General features: G+C 38.0%; 1 long non-coding RNA gene across 1 annotated transcript in view; it reads left to right on the top strand.

Annotated features, from left to right (window-relative positions):
- Positions 1-338: 338 nt before the first annotated feature.
- Positions 339-12,750, top strand: part of LOC147914631 (uncharacterized) — a 50,461-nt gene continuing 38,049 nt past the window's right edge. Inside the window, exon 1 of the long non-coding RNA XR_015555058.1 lies at positions 339-543. This is a non-coding gene — a long non-coding RNA (uncharacterized LOC147914631). The remainder of the gene's footprint in view (positions 544-12,750) is intronic.

Here is a 12,750-nt window from a genome sequence, read left to right on the forward strand (position 1 = left end):
TATTTGTAGTCTTTATACCTAGAAGAGTGCCTGGCCGTTGTAATTGTTAAAACAAAACAAAACAAAAATAAATTTTTGAACGAATGAGTGAATGAACTTTTCTTGTGATGCAAAATTGCTTTCCAAATGATTATTCCAAATTACACTGCCCTTAGCAGTATGTGAGTGTGCCCCTTTCACTAAAAATAAGTCAAGATTTGGGGTTTGTTTTGCTAACTTAATCATACTAAGTGGTTGTATTGTATGTTTGTTTCTTTGATTGCTACCACTTAACTATTTTCAGTTCTTTTTGTTAAATCTGTAAATCTATTCTGCTTGTAATATTTTGTAGTTTATTTTAGAAAGAATGAAAAAAAAAGTTTCCAAAGAAGTATAGAAATTGTTTCTTTGCATCAGCATGATTGGAGAGTGTGTGAGTCATGGCCCCAGAGGCCTCCAGTGCCAGAGAATCAGCATAAATGAGTGAACCTGAAAGAGAATGTCCCGTCCATGAAGACAGGATGTGCGTTCTGCACTGCCCACTGCAGCTGGAACTCAGGACAGGTAATGGGTGCCATGTGGGCGAGTGGGTTCAGTGTTGCCAAAGAGACTTTTTCAAAATGAAATCTTTTATTTCCTAGGCCTATAGGTGGAAACATAGAAGTGAAAATACAGAGTAACATCAGCAGTAAAAATATTCACCTAAAAGATAGTGAAATGATAAAAGTACTAAAAAGCAAACGACATGTGATAACATGAGAAGCTGGGACATAGATCCACCACCCTTGAAAGTGTTGAACATAGTATGTGTTTCATATTCAAGTTGCAGGAGGTGTTGGTATTGTTCCCAAACCAAGGGGTCTTGAGTAGGAGTAGAAATAGGACTCTACACCAGTGGAAGTTGTCTCACAAAGTAAAGTGTATTTGCTGCAAATAGGAGGCCCCGAGGAATCATTTCCAAAGTCACGTTGTCCCAAACAAGGGGAAGCGGGAAATTTTATTTCCATTAGGGAATGAATACTCAAAGGAGAGAGGCAGGTATTCACTTGCACAGGCTCAGTTGGAGAACATGCTTCAACATAATGAGGCCTAAGCTCCTCCTGGAGAGATCTTTGCATTAAAAATAAGGCAAAGGTCATGGGGGTAGCTCTTGTGATGAGGCTTTGTCAGTTTCAGAATGGTTGGTGGTTACATCTCCCTTGAGTTTCTCACTTGGTGAGTTTCAGGATGGTTGGTGGTTACATCTGCTTAACATACAAAAAGAAAAGAAACAACTTGGAAAAACAGTTAATTGCTTCCAAACCTACCTTTGAGTTTTTCCAGGCGCCTAGTCAGTGACAGTATGGCTTATGATGTCTAAGAATTAATTTGCTTTTATTCTTTTTTTTCCCCTCTATCAGATTTCCAAATTGTAATGATTGTACTGTAGCTGGTTGAGGCCACTCTTACGTTTGGTTTGGAATATGATGATTCAAGCCTCAATGATTACAGCAGCTATCAAATTCCTGCCTGATATGTAGGGGAAGCTTCTGGCCAGCACACAGCACACAAGATAACAGAATACCTCATTTTCTTTGCCAGCTGCCCTATGCAAACACTCTCCTGTAGTTATGTGCTGTATAACTAAAGTTATTATTAAAATCTGTTTTCTTGAAGAAATCACTTTGTTTTCAAAGGTTTGCTTGCCAGAAAAGGAGAACAACATTAATAATACAGGATGCGCCATCATTTGGACAGTTCCCTTGGTGGTCAATTATAGCTGGCATCCTAGGGTGAGCAGCATCTGCTACACAGACTTCAAGTTTTCTTCTCATGATAGAAGACTGAGAAGCTGTTGAATGCACATTGGGACTCTTCTTGAGTTCTGTAGGTGGCATTTCCAGAGCTGAGCTCTTGGCAATCACCCCATGTTAATCTTTTTAAACTTTTTCTTTTTTAAAATACGAGGTTTTCTGTGGCTGCCAAGGGGATTTTATGACACAGAAGAGCCCGCACATGTCTTTTTGTGAAATTATCTCAAGTGCTTATGTGCTACTTAAAATTCCAAAGGAGACAGCATTTATCGGGTTCAGAGCTCTCAATCAGTTGCTGTGGAAGGATAGAAGAGAGAAAAGTTTGGTTTATCATGCCTAATAGGAGGTAGCACCAGAAATACCTGATAGTGGTTAATTTACTTTTGATTAGGAGGTAATTGTTATGTTAGTATATAAAGAAAATTACCCAGAACCCATTTTCACAATATTAAGTAATGACTGTACTTGATCACAGCACTACTGTCCTGTAATCTAAACATTATTGCCTTATTCATCACGCCAGTAGCATTATTTTCATACCCTACCTCTCTCTTATTTCCACTGTCAAGCAAGGCAACAAGTAAATTAAGCTAATTTTAACTTTCTTTGGGCAAAACTATATGACAATTGACTTTATTCCTCTTTAACTTAAATATTTTCTAAAGTTAGAATTAGTTTCTTGATGTTTGAATGAGGTCTCCTCTTGTATATGCCCTGCTAAAAGAGATAAGGCTATTTAGGAAGTGGTTATGACTGCTTCTTAAAATAAAAACAAAAACAAACTAACGAAAAAGCACAATAATACGCTTACATGGCTGGTTATTAGTTTGCAAGACATTATGAGATTCAGAGTCTGCTATGTATCAGGTATGGGGCTGGTAGTTTAAAACATTTATTGTTTCTACATATAGGCCTTTTTCAGTGAGTATTATAATTCTCTTTTGACAAAAAAAAAAAAAGAAAAAAACAAGTAGTAAGAGACAGAACTGTTTTTACCATGCTCACTATGTGAAACTGAATCTTCTCTCTTTGCAAATAGAAGAGATTCAGGATAAATCTTCATAGGTGAATTAACTATATGGTAGCACTGAGGCCTGTTGACATGGCAGAAGGAACAAGTTCAGCAAACCAATTTAGTATCATAATGGTTGTGTTGTGTTTGGCTTCAGTTGCCCTTTATAGGCATTGATTTTTTTTAATCTCACAGGATCATATGCCTCCACGTGAGTTCTGTGTCCTTTAATTTTTAATTAATTAATTTATTTATTTTTTTCCCCCAAAGCCCCAGTAGATAGTTGTACATCATAGCTGCACATCCTTCTAGTTGCTGTACGTGGGACGCGGCCGGCCTCAGCATGGCCGGAGAAGCGGTATGTCAGTGCGCGCCCAGGATCCGAACCCGGGCCGCCAGCAGCGGAGCGTGCGCACTTAACCACTAAGCCACGGGGCCAGCCCTCTGTGTCCTTTAAAACAGACACCTTGGGGATGCTGAGCATCAGGAAAATGAGTCAAATGTTTCTACAACTCCTCCCTTTGAATCGCCTTGGGAATACTGGGCACTTCCCTTTTAACATTTTCAGTGGTGGCTGCTTTTGTTTTGAAATGTGAAGAAAAATGAAAAAAAGAAAAAGCTATCCAGAGCTAAGTCTAGAGAATATGGTAATAATTGCTTTACTTGAGCTCCAATTGAGATGTGATTATAAAATAACAAGCATAATGCTCCCTTCCTTCCTTCCCTCCTTCCTTCCTTCTTTCTTTCTTTCCTCCTTCCCTTCTTCTCTCCCTTTCTCTCTCTCCTCCTCCTCCTTCTTCTTGGCTCATAAAATGCTTCTGTAAAGGAAATTTCAAAAATATTTTCAGCCTGGAAAATTTAAGAAATAAGTAAATATTCTTCCAAAATGACAGCTTTGAATACTAATACTTGCTTCTGCAAGTTCTAGTGTGTTTATTAAAAAAAATCTCCTTATCTTATAATTAACTCTAGTAAAAATACCTTCTCTAGTTATTACTACGCACATACCACCCCAAAACTTAGTGGTGACAACAGCAATCATTTTATTATGTGCACACAGTTTTGTGGGTCAGAAAATCAGGCAGGGCACAGCAGGGCCATCTCCTGTCCACCCCACGATAGCTGGTGCCTCTTCTGGTGGCTCAGTGGGTTGGAGGTGGCTTGGATAGGGCCATTTGCCTGCCAGTCCAGTTCTGGCTGTAGTCTGAGTTCTCTTGGTTCTTCTCCATATCCAAGATGGCCTTTTCACTCACAGGTCCAGAACCTGGCCTGGGATGGCTGGAATGTCTGGCATTGGCTATTTTCTCTCCCCATATGGCCTCTCAAAATGTCTAGCTCCAACTTCCTCACCACATGACAGTCTCAGCAGCTGCACTTCTTACACAGTGGCTGGCTTTCCCCAGAATGAGCATTCCAGGAAGTTTATTTTAATATGGAGATTATTGGGACCGGTCCTGTGGCATAGCGGTTAAGTGCGCGTGCTCCACTGCTGGAGGCCCGGGTTCAGATCCCGGGCGCAGATCCCGGGCGCGTACCCAGGCACCACTTGTCAGGCCATGCTGTGGCGGCATCCCATATAAAGTGGAGGAAAATGGGCACAGATGTTAGCCCAGGGCCAGTCTTCCTCAGCAAAAGAGGAGGATTGGCATGGATGTTAGCTCAGGGCTGATCTTCCTCACACAAAAATAATAATAATAATAATTAATAGGGAGATTGCTCTGGTCAATTTTTATGTCTAAATGGCAGACTCATTCTAAGAAGTAATCTATTAGCAAATTTTGGACGCTTTATTTGGAACACGATCACCTGATAGATTAATATAGTTTGCTTATGCTATATTATAAATCATATATTCCTCTCCACCTCGTTCATGTTCATCTCTTTTCCTGAAATATTCTAATACCCATGCTTGCTTTGCTTCCTGAAATTTCTATCTACCAAAATCCATGTCTTCTATTAAGCCTTTTCTCATCCCCAAGATATTTTCTTTATTTCTTCTAAGCCTTCATAATTTTTTTTGGACCTCTGTTATGATTCTTCACATACTTTACCTTGGATTAAAGCTATTTATTTACTCATTATGTTTTCACTCCTGATAAGCCTCTAGGAGGTGGGACTGCTTCTCGTTTATTTTTTCATCTGATGTCATTCTTAGTGTGGTGTCTTGCTCAGTTAGTACTTGAGAAATATTGTTCAAGATAGATAATTGAAAAACTAATACATAAAGATTTCTAATTGTGCTACTTTTATAGAAATATTCATTATTCTAAAAGATGTGGTAAATTGAGCACTTAATTTGGTCAGAACAATGGTAAGTGCTTTACATACAACATCCATTCAGCGGTTATTAAATGAGTGCCCTAGTCCTTGCCTATGCACTATGCCAGGCAAACAACTACATGCAGCTTCCTCACTAAAGGGACGCTCATTCTGGTAGAGGAATTGGCCATCACACAAGACCGTAGATAACCATTCAGTAGAATTGTGATAAGTGCTGTTTAAGAGAAGCACAGTAGCTAGGAGAAGATAGAAGAGGGAGATCTAACCAATCCAGAGGAGTGGTAGTTAAGGAAGTCTTCCCTGTGCAGGTGATTTTTCAGCTGAATTTTTAAAGATGATTGGTAATTAACAAAAAGGGTAAGAGGGGTGGCATTCCAGGACTTGAGACGGAAGGATGCATGGCCTGTGGGAGATGGAGACAAGTGAAGTTTGTGGTGAGATCTGAAGGATATAAAGGAGTTGACCAGGTATATGGTGGAGGAATATAATATCAGGCAGAAGGAGCAGCTGTGTAACGGACCTGAGGTGGGAAAGCGCCTGGGACACTGGAACAACAGACAGAGGGTCAACAGAGCATAAAGAGATGTTGGTTGGGAGCCCTGGGCCATTGACTGCAGGCCCCTCAAGGGCCACACAAAAGATTATTTATCCCCAAAACAAGGAGAAGCCATTGAAATAATTTAAGTAGAGAGGTGGCCTGTTCAGATTTGTGGTTTCAAAAGAACATTCTTTTAACTGCACTATAATAATTCACTCCCATTTTAAAAATTAGCAATTTGCCCAGAGTCAAAAAGAAATTGAATGACAAAGTGACAAAGGCAGGATTTAAATTCAGGGTCTCAGATCCAAAACTCAGAGCTTTTGCTTCAAAGAATATTTGCAAGTACCATTCCTCTTTAAAGTTAGGTGTGGTCTAGCTCATATTTTGGACATGTGACCTGCATCTCACGTCCATTAAGGACAAACTCTACCTTCTCTATGCTCTACCTGGCTTCCCCACCCCTCACCATTCACATTAGAAACGGCATCATTAGAGAAGACATACAAATGATGGCAGTTTCCAGAAGTCTGGTTTAGGAAGTGAAAAGGCTCAGGCTAAAAATCTGGCTTGGCCTAGTTTAAAATCCTAGACTAAAATTACTAGGCCTGTGATGTTCTTAACTACACTAAGTTTAAAGTTTTTACCTGTAAGGATTACAGGTAAAGGATTACCTGTGGTAATCCTTCCTCCAAGATGTTGTTGTGAGGATTAATAAGACATTGTAAAGTGACTGCAATTTATTACTCATTAAATGATAATTATTATTACTGTTATTACTATTACTATTTTACATTTTGTGTCCTTTGATTACCAGAGCAGGAATAATTGCTATTTAAACATTGATTTGATTCTTTTCCTCTTTATAACATCTCTATGTGTGGTAGACAGAATAACGGCCCCTCAAAGATGGCCACATCCTTATTCTTGGAACCTGTGAACGTGTTAAATTACATAATAAAAGGGACTTTCTGGAAGTAATTAAATTAAGAATTTCGAGATGGAAAGATTATACTGGATTATCTGGGTGGGCCCAGTGTAATCATGAGACTCCTTATAAGAGGGAGGCAAATAGGTAGAGAAAGCTTGGAAGATGCTATGCTCTGGCTTTGAAGATGTAGGCAGGGACCACAAGGCAAGGAATGCAGTGGTTTCTAGAAGCCAAGGGAGCAAATTCTCCACTAGAACCTCCAGAAGGAGACCAACCCTGCCAACACCTTGTTTTTAGCCCAATAACAGCTATTTTTATACTTCTGACATCCAGAGCTATAAATCTGTTGTTTTAAGCCATTAAGTTTGTGATAATTTGTTACAGTAGCAATAGGAAACTAATACAGGATCGAACAAATAATTTTAGCTAGTAAAATTTTTATGTGCAAGAATTGACACAGAAGGCATCTTAGTTTATATATATGGGCCTTATGAGATTATCTGCTCATATTGATTGATGGTGCTCTTATTAATGGAGAAAAAGCCTGCATTGAACCTAAATGTATCCCAATATTTCTCTGGAAATAAATCATGACTTTATAGATAGGCTATCAATACTGGTCCATTTAATTAATAAAGTATTTCTATTGATGAAGAAAAAGTTTGCTTAGAATGGTAGCTTCGGCCATACCTATGAGCAAAATAGCTACTTTCGTTGAAACTTGTTATGATGTCAGGTTTACTACAATTAAATTGAAATTGCTCTGAGATCACACATTCCCTGCTCAGCACTAAGGCTAGAATTGTGACAGACTAACTGTTTACATTTGAGCCCTTTAATAATTTTTACTTTCTTCCTGTCTAAACCTGCCTGAAGTACGCAATAAACTTCCGTTATTTAACACAGAGCATTGCTTCCGTGGGTAGGGAGGGGACAGATTACTTTCAAAGCAGGGTTGTGGGGGTATTGCGTGTGGTTTGGAAAAATCTCATTTGTGATTCTGATCCGGGGCTCCCCGCCTCTCCACTCAACTCTCAGTATGAAAAGTGCCTTTTTAGAGTATCTCTTTGTTTAGGGCAAACTTTAAAGTGAATAAATTAGCCTCTCAGTGAGGCAAAGGATGATACCAAATGTTACAATCCCGAGAAACTGGAGTGACTCTCTCTAGAAAGAAGTATCCGGACGGTTTTTTCAAAGGTGTGATAAAAGAGGACTCTATTAGACGCTGGTGGTACTCTGCCCACATCCTCTCACCTTTACCTGGTCAGTGCACTCTGACCAAATTCCAAATGCATTTCTCTGCCTACGGGCTTTCTCTGCCTTCTAGAGCCCACTTTGTTGCCCACAGGCTAGGCTGTCAGTGGCAGAAAATTAACGTTCTGCCTGGAAACAGCCTTCAACTGATGACTGGCAGGGATTGGTATACAGGTAAGCCAGCTCCGTCTCTCTGCGGTGGGATAAAGCTGAGGTGGGTATTCTGCACTGGCTCACAGCCTTCTTTAGACAGGGGTAACCTGCTTTACAAAAAGTCCTTTATTGTTTACTGTTTTCTTTCTATCTCACTCCTTCACCTCTCTGCTGGTGTTTTCTGGAATTACCTTCAATGTAAACCACAACACAGACCCCTGGAGTCCATCTCTAGCAAAGAAGTATATACCTTTTGAAATACAAGTTCTTTTTTTTCACTCTCCAGCTTTATTTAGATACAATTGACCTATAACATTGTATAAGTTTAAGACTTACAACATGATGATTTGATACACATATATGTATATTGTAAAATGTTTACCACACTAAGGTTTCTTAACACATCCATCACCTCACATAACTGTTTTTTCTTTTTGTAGTGAGAACACTTAAGATGTACTCTCTTAGCAACTTGCAAGTATATAATACAATATTGTTAACTATAGTCACCATGCTGTATATTAGATCCCCAGAATATATTCATCTAATAAGTGGAAACTTGTACCTTTTGACCAACATCTCCTCATTTCCCCAACCCCAGACCCTGGCAACTGCCATTCTACTCTCTGTCTCAGCTTTTTTCAGATTCCACATCTAAGTGAGATCATACAGTATTTGTCTTTCTCTAACTTATTTCACTGAGCATAATTCCCTAAAGTTCCATCCATGTTGTTGCAAATGACAGGATTTCCTTCCTTTTTTATGGCTGAATAATATTCCTATATATGTAAGAATATTATATGTATATATATTCACATTTTCTTTATCCATTCATTTTTTGTTGGACGCTTAGGTTGTTTCCATGTCTTGGCTATTGTGAATAATGCTTAAATAAACATCGGGGTGCAGACATCTCTTCAAGACAGTGATTTCATTTCCTTCAGATATATATCCAGAAGTGGGATTGCTGGGTCATATGGTAGTTCTATTTAATTTTTTTAAGGAAACACTATACTGTTTTCCATAATGGCTGTACCAATTTACATTCCCACCAACAGTGCACAAGGTTCCCTTTTCTCCACATCCTTGCCAACACATTTTGTTAATTGTTTTCTGTTGTCTTTTTGGTAATAGTCATCCTAACTTGTATGAGGTGAAATCTCAGTGTGGTTTTGATTTGCATTTCCCTGATACTTAGTGATGTAAAGCACCTTTTTATGTACCTGCTGACCATTTGTATGTCTTTTTTGAAAAAATATCTGTTCAGAGCCTCTGCGCTTTTTACAATCAGATTATTAGTCTTTTTGCTATTGAGTTATATGAATTCCCTGTATAGTTTAGATGTTAACCGTTTATCTGCTATATGGTTGCAAATATTTTGTCCCATTCCACAGGTTGCCTTTTCATTTTGTTGATGGTTGCCTTTGCTGTGCAGAAGCTCTTTAGTTTTGTGTAATCCCACTCGTTTATTTTTCTTTTTGTTGCTTGTGTTTTTGGTATTATATCCAAAAAGTCATTGCCAACACCAATGTCAAGGAGCTTTTTCCTTATGTTTTCTTCTAGGAGTTTTATGGTTTTAGGTTTTACATTTAAGTCTTTAATCCATTTTGAGTTAATTTTGTGAGTGGTGTAAGATAGGGGACCAGTTTCATTTACTTGCATGTGAATATCCAGTTTCTCCAGCACTATTTATTGAAAAGACTATTCTTTCCCCGTTAAATATTCTTGGCTCCCTAGTCAAATATTATTTGATTGTATATGTGTGAATTTATTTTTGGGCTCTCGATTCTGTTCCACTGGTCTACGTGTCTGTTTTTATGCCAGTATCATACTGTTTTGATTACTATAGCTTTGTAGTGTAGATTGAAGTCAGGAAGTGTGATGCTTCCAGCTTTGTTTTTCTGTCTCAAGATTATTTGGGCTATTTGGGGTCTTTTGTGGTTTTGTGTAAATTTTAGGATGGTTTTTTCTATTTGTGTGAAAAGAATTTTTCCAATTCCAAAAATGGAATTTCGATTAGGCATTGCACTGAATCTATAGATGGCTTTGGATAGTGTGGACATTTTAACAAGATTAATACTTCTGATCCAAGAACATGGGAATATCTTTTCATTTATTTGTGTCTTCTTCAATTTCTGTCATCAATATCTTATAGTTTTCAATGTATAGATCTTTCACTTCCTTGGTTAAATGTAGCTATCTCATATTTCAGATTGGAAAACCTAAGATCAAGCACAATTACCAATAGGCTCAATGAAGGACAAGGAAATATAAAGCCCAGGTATAGAAATTCATCATTTGCATTTCCTCATGGTTTCTCCTCAAAAGTAACTATGTCCATTGCTGATAAAAACGGCAAATGTGTTCCTCAGCATTTTAATATTAACCTGATTTCTGGATTTTAAAATAGCATTAAAGAAAAAATTACCACATAGGTAAGATGATGTACTCATGGTCATGGAAATCCTTGTTGGGAGGTGCTGTTTAAGGTGGAAGCTAATTTTCTATCAATTACTTTGCTATGCTCTTCTTCCATCAAATAGGGCCATAAAGTATGAACCAGAGAAAATATTTTATTAATAAAAAATTTCAGCTTAGAAGAATTAGAATTGGTTCTGCATTATCAAAGTAATACTAAGCTTGGAAATAAAGTGCTTCTGACTGCTCATAGCTTGTGTTAATAATTCAACAGCTTCCTGTTTGTGGCATCTTAAAGAGGGCCCTTTAGATGGATGGTCATATTCACAAGATGATTCACTCTCTCTGATTGTTCTGAAAATATGGTTGCCTATTTGACTCTAAGTAAGATTACAGTTATTAGTTGGTTTTTGGCTCTTCTCTAAAGTTATCTTCACATATTTTAATATCTGTCTTTTGGCTTCTGGGTGAGTTCCATTTTTATTATTTTCTTTTTCTCAGCCCTATTGAGAAAGAGAAATGTCCAAGGTAAACATATAGGCTAGAGTTGGTGTTGTATTTGGCCTTAATATATTGCCTAGGAGTTGCTTATTTCAGAAACACATTTGGTTCAATACTGCAGGTTGTACTGGCAGCAAATTAAATCTGGATACTGATCTATGCCAAGTTCTCTAGGATTGCCTGGGGTAGTGGTGTTTGAGTTGAAGCTCCAGTGACTAGCGTACTGTGCTGGTGAGGTGAATAGTTTTGTCAAATTTGCAAACTCACGTGTAAAGTGCATTGGATTTTTGCAATTCCTGGGAACTGTAAACATACTTAAAACAAATGAAGTGGAAACTCAACTATTTCTTGAAGATAATGTTTTTAATTCTTCTTAATTTCCCGTCATTAACATTTAAAGGAAGTTCAAAGAGCTGTGTAAATTAATACCAACCTATCAGCTCATGAAATCTTGCTGAGGTCAGGTGAAAAAATTACAATAAACCTTAAAGAGACAATTACTGCTGTTAGACTGTAGTATTTTCTTAGGAAGCCAGGGGACACATTAGTATGTCAGAGTGGTTACAGGAATGAATGGTTGAGAAGGACAGTATGGATTTTAAGTTCTGGTAAAAGTCTTTGCTTCACTTAACTTGAATTATATTAATTGACCTAAGGTACTTGGTTCGATTTTTTAAAAATATAAAATAATAAACCCTAACAACAAATCATTAAAGGGAAAAATTCCCTTTTGCAATGGGAATAAAAGCAACAAAACATTTAAACTGTTTGGAAAATAGGAATATAGAAAGTAGACATCCACAAGGAAACTGGCTTAAAATTGGTTTGCGTCTGTTATGGGTTATAAATGGGATTGCATTTAAAAAAAGGTTTACAATTATTTGAATTATGTTAGTCCCTTGGTTGGAACAGAGAGAACATTTGGGAGAGGTATAGTCTTAAAAGTTTTAAACGTTTCTAAGTTAAATGGAATTTATCTGTCAAGTTTTTCAAATCACAGCTAAGAAGGGAACAGTCCTCTTTTACAAAATATATGTGAGCCTTAAATGGGGGGCAAAGTGAAGAAGAAGTCCAGTATGAAATCTTTGCTTTTCAAAGATGGTAAGCCTTGCGTAGACAGAAGGCAATGCAAGGGCATGGGAAATGAGGTCAGGGAGAAAGTATCAACTAAAAGCATGGAGGATTGTGAAGTGGGGTGAGCAGGTATCACCAAAGCAAACTTCACAACTTGGGAGATTTATGGTGGTTGAAGCTTTAGTATTCATGGATAAAGACAGACCGTGCTTTGGATGCTTGTGCTGGCAAAATGGAAAACACATGAGAAACATAATCAAAAGAACTGAGAGTTACTTGGTTTTTAAATATGAGATTAGGGAAGAAAAATACTGTATTCTAGGATGTGATTCTTTCTTTCTTAGACTCTTCTGGTTGTAAGAACAAGTTACTCCTCAAGTTATGTCTAGAAAAAAGGAGTGTTATTTTAAGAACCTGCCAGATCTGGAACTTAAACTGGAAAGCTGCTAGAAGCTAAAGCTGTTCTGGGATTGCTTGTCCCTCTCCAACGGCACCTGTGTTTCTCTCTTCTGTCTGCCTCCTCACAACTTCCTGAGGCCACGGTGACTCATGGCTCTACTCTCTACCTGCCCTTCTAGCTTTAGCTTCTCTGCTAACTACCTCATTCTTACAATATTTCCTAATACACATTATTTAAGACAAGGAAGCTGATAACCATGCTTCCATACTAATTTTCTTTGTAAGTTGCTGGCCAATTTATGGATTGACTGTCCTTGGATTGGGTAGGTGGGGAAAGACATGTAGACCGAAGCGCTGCCCCTACAGAGAATGAGAACAATGCATGACCCCCTAGAAAAATCTGTGTCTAATGAGGTAC

The sequence above is a fragment of the Ceratotherium simum genome, chromosome 18 (genome assembly GCF_057802395.1).
Source record: "Ceratotherium simum simum isolate JZ-2026a chromosome 18, ASM5780239v1, whole genome shotgun sequence".
NCBI classification, from domain to species: domain Eukaryota; kingdom Metazoa; phylum Chordata; class Mammalia; order Perissodactyla; family Rhinocerotidae; genus Ceratotherium; species Ceratotherium simum.